A 10,951-nucleotide genomic window follows, 5' to 3' on the forward strand; every position below is an offset into this window, starting at 1 on the left:
CAAAAACACTGGAGTGGGTTGCCATTTCCTTCTCCATTGCGTGAAAGTGAAAAGTGAAAGTGAAGTCGCTCAGTCACATCCGACTCGTGGCAACCCCATGGACTGCAGCCATGGGATTTTCTAGGCAAGAGTACTGGAGTGGCTTGCCATTGCCTTCTCCGACCATACCAGCTAGTAGTCCCTAAATATCAATTTTAAAGAGGCCTTACTTGCTAACTCTGGCCATCTTTCTTGCTCATTTGTGGTTTAGTACCTTCATGGCAATCCACTCTAGCATTCTTGAAGGGATAATCCCATGTACAGAGGAGCCTGGTGGGCTATAGTCTATGGGGTTGCAAAGAATCAGGCACAACTGAGCATGCATGTACCTTAACGAAAACTATGTTAAATGTGTATCTAGAATAACGACTGCTGAAGTTTGAATAAAACACTCATACTGCAAACAAACTGTTTCATATTGATTAATTACAAGATGGGATCTACCAGATACACCTCACAGTGAAAACATAATACTAACTACTAGCCCAGGTTTATATTAACATATACATGATCCAATTTAACTCACCATCTTGCCCTGCCTGAGCATCATTAGTATAATGATGCTTTAAAGCATTAGTTATAATGCTTTATAACTTGGCATAAACACGTTAATAAACAAAATCTAACAAATAAAATCTAAACTCCCAAGCCATTACTTGGCTATAAATCAGTCCTTTAGAAGTTAACATAAAAATTCACTAATGTACAAGAATCCCCAGTTAGAATACTACAGAAAATGCCACACTACTAAGGAGTTCAAGGAGAAGTGAATTTGCCATTTGAGGGAAAAAAAAATAATCACTCTGGTACAGGATGAAGTAGATTACAAGGTAACAAATGAGAAGACTATTGCAATAACCCAGGTAAGAAATGAAAGCATGGATTAAGACAGTAATGGTAGGAGTGTTGATAATGTAGATAAAGGGTTTGGATTCAAAGATTTTATGGAGGCAGAATCTTGGGGATAGACAGATGTGAGAAGTAAAACAGAGAAATCAAGGACAACCTGCAGGTTTCTAGGAAAAACAATAGTGGTATAATCTCTGAGGAAGAAAAACAGAATTTAGGAGTGAGGAGATTGAGAAGCAGTAGAATTCAACATAATTAACACTTACAGGGACTATCTGATCAGCTTCTAGTCCTAGAAGCTTACTCATACCCAGTTGTTCTCAAAATTCTCTCCCCCATTCACGCAGATATACTAAGAGCAACCATGTTACAACAGAAGCTAGAGTGTAATCTTACCTTCAGGGTACAGTTGTCAGATAAAGTTTGGATTTTTAACTAAAGCTAGGCCAATGTGCAGACCCCACCTGTTTTATTTAAATATCTATCTATATACGCAAGTGTGTGTGTATAAACACACACGTATACGCACATATACATATATCTACATGTATACATGGGAGAAGGCAATAGCACCCCACTCCAGTACTGTTGCCCGGAAAATCCCATGGATGGAGGAGCCTGGTGGGCTGCAGTCCATGGGGTTGCTAAGAGTCAGACACGACTGAGTGACTTCACTTTCACTTTCCACTTTCACACATTGGAGAAGGAAATGGCAACCCACTCCAGTGTTCTTGCCTGGAGAATCCCATGGACAGAGAAGCCTGGTAGGCTGCAGTCCATGGGGTCACACAGAGTCGGACACCACTGAAGCAACTTGGCAGCAGCAACACACATATACATACATACAAATAGATACATATACAAACAATCAAACAAAAAATACCCTAAGGGTCATCACAGTAAATAGGACCTTGTAACTAACTGCTCAACCCTAAGGCAATCCTCAGACTAAAATATCCACTAAGGGCCATTTCATCTGCTAAGACAGAAGTTGACAAACTTTTTTAAAGTAAATATTTTTGGCTTTATAGGCATAAAGTTAGGACTACTCAACTCTGCCACTGTAGTAGCAAAAGCCATGAACAAATGGGTGTGCTGTCTGTGCTCCGATAAAACTTTATTCAGGGACACTGAATTTTGAGCTTCCTATAATTCCCATATACCACAAAATATTCTTCTTTTGATTTTTTTCTCACCATTTAAAAAAATGTAAAAACACTCTTTGCTCTCCGGCCATACAAAAGCAGGCAGCACTGGACCTACCAACCACAATGTGTCAATCCTTGTGCAAAGGCAACAGAACTGCCCTCTCCTAAAATTCTTTCAAATGCCCTCTAAGTATAAGCCTCAACCTAAAACAACAGAAAAGGAAAATCTTTCTAGCGGACAGAACTGAAAATCTTCATTTGGCTCATCAAAGAACTCACTCCACTTGCAAGGAAATAAGTCAACAAATGAAGGCCCAAGTAATTTGCTGGTTCTATCATTCACCTTATACTGTACCTGTCCAGCAAGACATGGTGTAAGTTTGGGAACAATGATACCTTCCTTTCCCTTCCCCTCCTAAGAGTTTCAGGGTCTTTTTCCCCTATCACTGTGTATCAGTTATGTTAGGAATGCTTAAATTTAGTATTTAGTCCACAATTTTCAGACCTGTGACAAAGCATATCTAGGTCTGATTAACAAAGAATATCACCTTTAGAATCTGGACTCAGAGAACAATATACCTCTGGATGCAGTAAGTAGATATGATTTGGGTTATTTCCGTAGCAGAGATGAGAGTGTTTGCTGGTATATATAGTGATATTATATTAAAGAAAATATTAAATATATATAAGAAAAGTAGGACTCTGTGTGTACTAAATAGCCATGGAATGAATGAATTGGACAACTGTTTTAGCGTGTCCTTTATTCCTCTTCTCTGCAGGATGCAACCCTGTAACCAAAGCTGTGGTCCAGAGGTGGACACATAATCTAATGAGTCCCTTTATTGAGATCTGAGATTAAGAATCATGTCAGCCTCTCTGATGGCAGAAGATCAAGATTTAAAATTCAAAAGATACTAATAAGTATTAAAGTTGATCTGCAGCAAAAGAGAACTAACTCAACACACAAATAGCATCTTGTAGAAAAAAAGAGTATCTTCTGAGATACAGAGGATACTCCTGACCTCACATGGAGCCTCTGGATCTAGTTTTTCCTGACTTCCAGCTGTCCTCCTATGGCTTGACTGCCTTCCTGAGAATTCATGGGAATTCCAGTAAATTCTTCTTTATGCTTAAGTTAGAAATGTGTCTTTTTCCTGACTAAAACAAGGTACATATTGGACAATCTCAAGAGGGACAGTCAGTTAGATCAAAGAGTTCTAGTGAGTTTAAAACTTAAAGATGGTAGTTACAGCAATAAAAACGGATGAAATCACCTAGAAGAGTGAAAACAGGTCCAGGTGAAAATTCATAACTATCAATATGATCAGCAGAGAATTAAGCATCTGCAAAGAGGCAGCTAGTACTAAGAAAGGCAGGAAAGGGACAGAGTCATAAAAGTCAAGTAAATAAACAGTTATCAAGGAGACAATGGGTAACAATACCAAGTATAGAAAGAGGTAAACGACTAAGCAATGACTATACAATTTGACAACGCAGAAGTTACAGGTGGCCTTGGTAAGAGCAATTTTACTGGCTTGCTAGGATGAGAAGCCAGGCTGAGAGTTCAAGAATACATGGGAAGTACACAACTCTACCTACAAAGTATTCTTCCCATTAAAAAGAAAATTCATGTCTGAACTGGATCAAGCTTCTAGATGTAACTACTAATTTACAGGAAAAACAGTGGACAGAGGAACATATTACATGAAACCACAGGGATGTAATCAGCAAAATCCAGACTATGAGAAATCTCATGGGCAAAGGCTTGGTTTCTTTAACAAACCAACTGCATAGGAATAAAAACAAAAAGACAGTAAGGAACCCATAGAGGAAAAAAGAAAAGAGGGTTGAGATACACATCAATCCAATATGATGTATGAATCTTATTTGGATCCTAATTCAGACAAACTGTTTAAAACAAAAACTCCAGTAAGGGAAATTTGAACAATGACTACAATATGTGATGACATTAAGGAATCACTATTAATTTTTTAAGTAAAATCTTAAATTGGATTAGTGCTTTAATTCTTAGAACCACACAATAATATTGTATAACAGTCTTTATTCTACTAGTGAGTCTTCCCTGACTGTGCTTGAAGTCATCCAATGTGCTACAGTTTCACAGTTAATGCATAACACATAATTATTAAGAGAGATACAGTGATACAAGGACTCAAAGGAGATAGGGCACAATTAGGGTAGGGTGGCGTCAAGTAAAACTTAAGGTAATGGTATTTGCATTGTGCCTTAAATGATGGTGAAATGTAAAGAGGTAGGAATAAAAGAGGAAAAGTGATATTCCAGATGGAAGAAATGATAGCAATTGGAAAGAGGTGGGAAGACCTATTTATGAAGAGCACTGACTGTACTCACCTTTCCATAAAATTGTCCCCATCCTAATGATGACAAAAAGAAAAAGTCAAAGAAGCCGAATAGAAGCCCAGTTCCAGGACAGATCACGACAGTATCTGGGTGGCCAAACCATACTGGCTTTATCTAGAACAATCTATTTATAGAGTCAATTTCTGGGCGTGAGGAGTTAACCACAAGTGTAGGAGTGCTTTTCTTAAACCAAAGAGAAAGGTAGCAAGGTAACAAGTCAAGTTAGCTTTAAGCGGTTTTTAGTCACTGACTATACCTTATTCCACAATAACTGAGACTGGCAAACACCATCCCAGGGATCAAATATAATTGTTTCAACTTAGAGGAAATAAAAAAGGAAGTGGGAAAAGCATAATGAAGACTGGGGGGTTAAAAAGTTGAAAAACCTTTATATTATACATAAAAGTTTTTATAGTAAGATATCTGTAGAATACAGCTTAAACAAAAAATAAAATCTACCATATGATCCAACCACCACACTCTTGGCCAAAAACTATAATTCAAAATGATACATGCATCTTATGTTTATTGCTCACTATTCACAATAGCCAAGACATGGAAACAACCTAAATGTTCATTGACAGATGAATGGATAAAGAATATGTGGTCCATATATATACAATGGAATACTACTCGGTCATAAAAAAAGAACAAAATAATGCCATTTGCAGCAACATGGAAACAACTAGAGATTATCATTCCAGGTGAAGTCAGAAAGAGAAAGGCAAATAACATAAGATACCACTTATGTGGAATCTAAACTATGGCACAGATGAACCTATCTACAAAACAGAAACAGACTCACAGACATAGAGAACAGACTTGTGGTTGGGGAGAGGGCAACTAGGCTGGGGCATGGACTGGGAGTTTAGGGTTAGTAGATGCAAACTGTTACATACAGAATGGATAAACATTCTGTATGTTTATCCTACTGTAGAGCACAAAGGTCGTACTGTACAGCACAAAGAACTAGATTCAATATCCTGGGGTAAACCATAATGGAAAAGAATATAAAAAGATAATGTATATATGTGTATAATTGAGGCACTGCTATACAGTAGAAATTAACACAACATACTTCAATAAAAAAATAAATTTAAAAAACTAATAAAATAAAATAAAATCTAAGTCATCTATTTTTATAATACACACTTCACTTCTGGGTCACTGTCCAGGTGTACCTTCATTTGATACTTTAGGAATACCTCTGATTTTTATGAAAAAAAATTTAAAGAGAAGGCCTCATACATTCCAGACTCCATTCTAAACCAGTAGATGGTCACAAAAGAAACACCTGTTTTCTTTGTTTCTCTCAGGTACATATAAAAATATGACATTTACCTTAACCCTTAAAAACAAAAGATACATAATTTTAGAAGTCTTCGTCTTCTGTCATCTTCTGTAGCTGATAGTTACTTTTTCCCCTTCAAATACTGGTCACTTGCTCATATGATTTTTTTAGGAGTACCCTTTTGTGAAATCTTGGGTTGGATATCCCATTCAAATTCAACCTAATAACTGTATAAAATATTGGGGAGGACACAAAGATATATAGTCCTTGCTCTAAAGACACAACAGACCTATAAAAAAATCACAATAAAAAGCAGAATGCATCAACTGTCACGAAGAGTTACAACATCTTAAGTGCACAGAGAAGGGAATGTACATCATCTGACAAGCAGAAACTGAATCTAAATGAAAAGATGCTGTCTTTAAGAATTCTTAATTACACAGCTTCAGAGCACTGTAGAATCACATTTACACCTTAAAATGGTAGACTATTTTCCAATGAATACAGCTAAGCTCTTTCTTTAATCAAACAGTAAAGGTTTGGTCATTCACAAACATCCTATCTTGTTCCCACACCTGACACAGAATTTTATTTAAAGCAAAATCTGTCTACTGTTCCTGTAGAGCTAACAAAAACCAAAGTCGTGAGCCTGCAAGCCACCATAAACTGAATGAAACTGCTGGTGTTAAACACACACACACACACACACACACAATTTTTTAATTGCTTCAGGTAAGTTAAGGCTAAAAGAGAATTTAAAATAACTTAAGCTTTGTTTGTGTTTGGAGACTGAAAGAGGCAGTGATGAAAAAGTAAAATAAATCTGAGCAATTTAAAGAAGCCAGCTTTGTTAAAAACCAGATGGCCACTTGCCAACACTTCTTCAGGAACATAAGACCAAAGACGATTCTAGGCAAGATTCACTGGCCACAGAGGCTCTTTATTAAACACAAAATCAAGAAAGTTCTCATAAATATTTCAATTTTAGTAAGTTAAAGGACAGTTAAATAAAAGGAGCACTTTACAAAGCTTTGCAGAATCAATACGGAAACAAAGCTCTGTGCTTTTAACATCGGAGCCCTCAAACACAAGCCACATTTTAAACGTCACATTTACAAACCTCCTATTCACAAACAACTATAGCCTAAATTCCGTCAGGAAAAGTACTGGTAACTGGAAAAGGGACCGGCCTTAGTTTAAAATCTCCAACAGGTCAGCAGAAAAGAAATCGCACAATTCTGAATTGCAAGTGTCTGAGAACCCTAAATCGAACTCTTCGTCTTAGGCTGAACTCTATACGCAAGCATTTCACATCTGTACCTTCAACTTCCTATAAATGATATCGTTTGTGAAAGAAAAGACAATAAGGATACTCCTCAAACTCCTATATCCCATGATCCATCCTCAAAGAGTGGAAGGAACAGCAAAGTGGAAGGAACAAAGCACTGACGTCAATTACGAGATTAACCCCGGGCACAGGCAGCTGGAGGGAAGGCCTACACATCAACACCCAAATACAAGCTATCGGGGTAACTAGCTAGCAGGGCGATTCAGAAGTTATGGGGGGTATTCAAGTATTACACCCCCATATTCCCATTTTTAGTCAATCCCCTTCGCCAGTCGAAGGCGGAAATTTTTTTTCCTTTTTTTTTTTTTTTTTTTTTGCGGGGCGGGGCGGGGAGGAGGAGGAGGAGGACGTGCGCAGGATCGCGAGAAGGAAAGCGAGAACTAGTTGGGTAATGATAGCCAGAACCTAGGCCTATTCTCTCTTTTAACTAGAAATGACTTGAAATTGAGGAAGGTATTAAAAAGTAACAGATCAGTCGATGATGAATTTCTGAGGGAAGGAACGGATTAAGGGACGAAAGGAGAAACGGTGAAGATGGATTTCTGGGAATTTTTGTTAGGATTGGGTTAGCTTTTTAAATTTTCTTTCTTTCTTTCTTTTCTTTTTTTTTTTTTTTTTTGAGGATCGGGGGTGGAAGGCGAAGATGAGGGAAGAAGCCGAATCGAGCAGCCCTAACCTGGAAGGTCTCTCCGAGCCCCCAGGAGAACCCTGTTCTCCCCTCCCCCCACTGTCTCCCCGCGGCCGGCCCGGCCCTCAGTCAGTCAGTCGGCTGTTCTCACCTCCAGTCCCGGCTCCGCTAGGCCCGAACCATTTCCCGGTTGCGGCAGAGGCGGCGGCGAGCCTGCACCTTCAAGGGACGCGCATTCGAGCCCGCCGGGGGGGCGGCGACAGGCTGCCAAGGGCGAGGAGCTCCGGGCGGCGGCGGCGGCGGCGGCGGCGGCGGGGTTCGAGAGGTCTCAAAAAGCGCAGGCGGCGACGTACTTCAAACACCACAGGCGGAGGTCCCGCCCCGCTCCATGACTGTCGGGCCTAACCCCCGACGGCCGGCTGAGGCGACAGGGGCGGGCTGACGAGGACCTGGCTCCGGGCTCCCCCGCCCCGTCCGCTGGCGACGGCGGCTCGACTACCGCAGCCAGGACTGTGACTGACGCAGCGGCCGCGCCACCCATGTGACCAGGGCCGGGCGGGGACCAGAGCGTCACGTGGCGTCGCCGCGCCCCTCCCCGCCACAAAAACGGAGGGCTACGGGCCTGCTGCGTTGGGGGGTGACGCTGACGGTGGTGACGTGCACGGCCGCCGGATCCGAAGACCCGGGGCAAGCCGGGTACTGGCTCAGGTGGCCTAGGCCAGCGTCCCGAGCCCGGCGGCAGCGTCTGACAGGGCGGGCTGGGCATTGCCCGGCCTGCACACCCCGGCGCGTAGCCGCTAGTGAAGTTCGGAAGGGCGGGGCCGGGCCGAGCCGGATCTACCGGTTCTGGGGCTCAGGAGAGAAGTCTGTCAGCCTAAGGGTGTGGCTGAAGCCCCCAGACCCTCTGTCAGGTGCTGACGTCTAAGCCCGGGGTTACGAGACCCTCCACAGCTCCGGCCGAAAAGGGAAGTTTGCCGGGAGTTTCTGTGCAGGAGGCCGCCTAGAACCTCGCATGAACTTCCACGAAGCCAAGCCAGCCCTTTTTTCTTCGTCATCTCAACAGCTTCTACCATTAGTACTTTTCTTCAGGACGTTCCAAACACTTTCCTTCAGTTGTTAACATCCGTGCCAGTCAGGGCAAGCTATAATTTTATGGAGAGTAAAGTCATAGTTACAGACTCAGTTCAGTTTAGTCACTTAGTCGTGTCCAACTCCTTGCAACCCCACGGACTGCAGCACGCCAGGCTTCCCTGTCCATCACCAACACCCAGAGACTACTCAAACTCATGTCCATCGCCTCGGTGATGCCAGCCAACCATCTCATCCTCTGTCCTCCCCTTCTCCTCCCGCCTTCAGTCTTTCCCAGCATCAGGGTCTTTTCCATTGAGTCAGCTTTTCCAATCAAGTGGCCAAAGTATTGGAGATTCAGCTTCAACATCAGTCCTTCCAATGAGTATTCAGGACTGATTTCCTTTACGATTGACTGCTTGGATCTCCTTGCAGTCCAAGGGATTCTCAAGAGTCTTCTCCAACACCACAGTTCAAAATCATCAATTCTTCCTAGCTCAGCTTTCTTTATAGTCCAACTCTCACATCCATACATGACTACTGGAAAAACCATAGCTTTGACTAGACAGACGTTTGTTGGTAAAGTAATGTCTCTGTTTTTTAATATGCTGTCTGGGTTGGTCATAGCTTGTCTTCCAAGGAGCAAGTGTCTTTTAATTTCATGACTGCAGTCACCATCTTGTGGTGATTTTGGAGCCCCCTCCAAAAAAGTCTCTCACTGTTTCCATTGTTTCCCCATCCATTTCCCATGAAGTGATGGGACCGGATGCCATGACCTTAGTTTTCTGAATGTTGAGTTTTAAGCCAACGTTTTCACTCTCCTCTGAAAGAGCAGTGGCTTTCATCAAGAGTCTCTTTAGTTCTTTGCTTTGTGCCATAAGGGTGGTGTCATCTGCATATCTGAGGTTATTGATATTTCTCCCAGCAGTCTTGATTCCAGCTTGTGCTTCATCCAGCCCAGTGTTTCTCATGATGTACTCTGCATATAAATTAAATAAGCAGGGTGACAATATACAGCCTTGACAAACTCCTTTCCCGATTTGGAACCAGTCTGTTGTTCCATGTCCAGTTCTAACTGTAGCTTCTTGACCTCTATACAGATTTCTCAGGAGGTAGGTAAGGTTGTCTGGTATTCTGTCTCTTTAAGAATTTTCCAGTTTGTTGTTATCCACACAGTCAAAGGCTTTGGCGTAGTCAATAAAGTAAAAGTAGATGTTTTTCTGGAACACTCCTGCTTTTTCTATGATTCAATGGATGTTGGCAATTTGATCTCTGGTTCCTCTGCCTTTTCTAAATCCAGCTTCAGACTAGACAGGATTTTCAAAGTGTCTCATACAATACATAGTTACACCAATATGGTAACTATCCAGAGAAACTACTTTGGGTTCATCATTTGGAAAACACTTTATAACTTCCTGCTTCTTATCTGTTTTCTTTCCACCTAAGGCCGTCATGGAAAGCTGGGGTTTTTTTCCTTTCACTTTCTACTAATTTTGAAGGAAGCATTTTAAAGATTTTTTAAAATAAAATTCAAGGATTTTAGGAGCTTTTTGATAAACTATAAAGAATGTGCATATGAAAATGTTTTTATTAGTCCTAAAAGCTGGTCCTAAATTTATTAGGACTAATGAATTTATTAGTCCTAAATTCATCAGCATTATTTTTTCTTCATATAATTCTGAAGTGACGACATATTCTTTAAGGCTAAACTATTTATATAGATTTTGTCTATGTATCTATGTAAATTAGGAAATGTAGTCATGCAAAACCCAAAATGAACTATGATAAAGTAGAGTGAAAAATAATGGGCACCCGCATCTCTGACCTTCAACTATTCCAGTTCTAGAGGCAATCCCTTAACCCTCCCCAAGATGTGTCATAAATATATATTAAAATACATGTACTTTTTATGCAAAAGATAACATACTGTGTATACCGTTAAGTTCTTTTTCTCAGTTAAATATCCTGGATATCTTCTCAGTTCAGTTCAGTTGCTCAGTCGTGTCTGACTCTGTGACCCCATGAATTGCAGTACGAAAGGCCTCCCTGTCCATCACCAACTCCCAGAGTTCACTCAGACTCACGTCCATCGAGTCAGTGATGCCATCCAGCCATCTCATCCTCTGTCCTCCCCTTCTCCTCCTGCCCCCAATCCCTCCCAGCATCAGAGTCTTTTCCAATGACTCAACTCTTCGCAT

The 10,951-nt window shown here is 41.1% G+C and overlaps 1 protein-coding gene across 5 annotated transcripts in view; it reads right to left on the reverse strand.

Moving 5' to 3' along the window:
- AFF4 (ALF transcription elongation factor 4) overlaps nt 1–8,203 on the reverse strand; it is an 89,046-nt gene extending 80,843 nt beyond the window's left edge. For all 5 annotated transcript variants that reach the window (XM_070374337.1, XM_070374338.1, XM_070374333.1 and 2 more), the window contains exon 1: nt 7,837–8,203. The gene's annotated coding sequence lies outside the window, so the exon portion shown is untranslated. The remainder of the gene's footprint in view (nt 1–7,836) is intronic.
- Between the last annotated feature and the right edge of the window lie 2,748 nt (nt 8,204–10,951).

This window comes from Bos mutus, chromosome 7, assembly GCF_027580195.1.
Source record: "Bos mutus isolate GX-2022 chromosome 7, NWIPB_WYAK_1.1, whole genome shotgun sequence".
NCBI classification, from domain to species: domain Eukaryota; kingdom Metazoa; phylum Chordata; class Mammalia; order Artiodactyla; family Bovidae; genus Bos; species Bos mutus.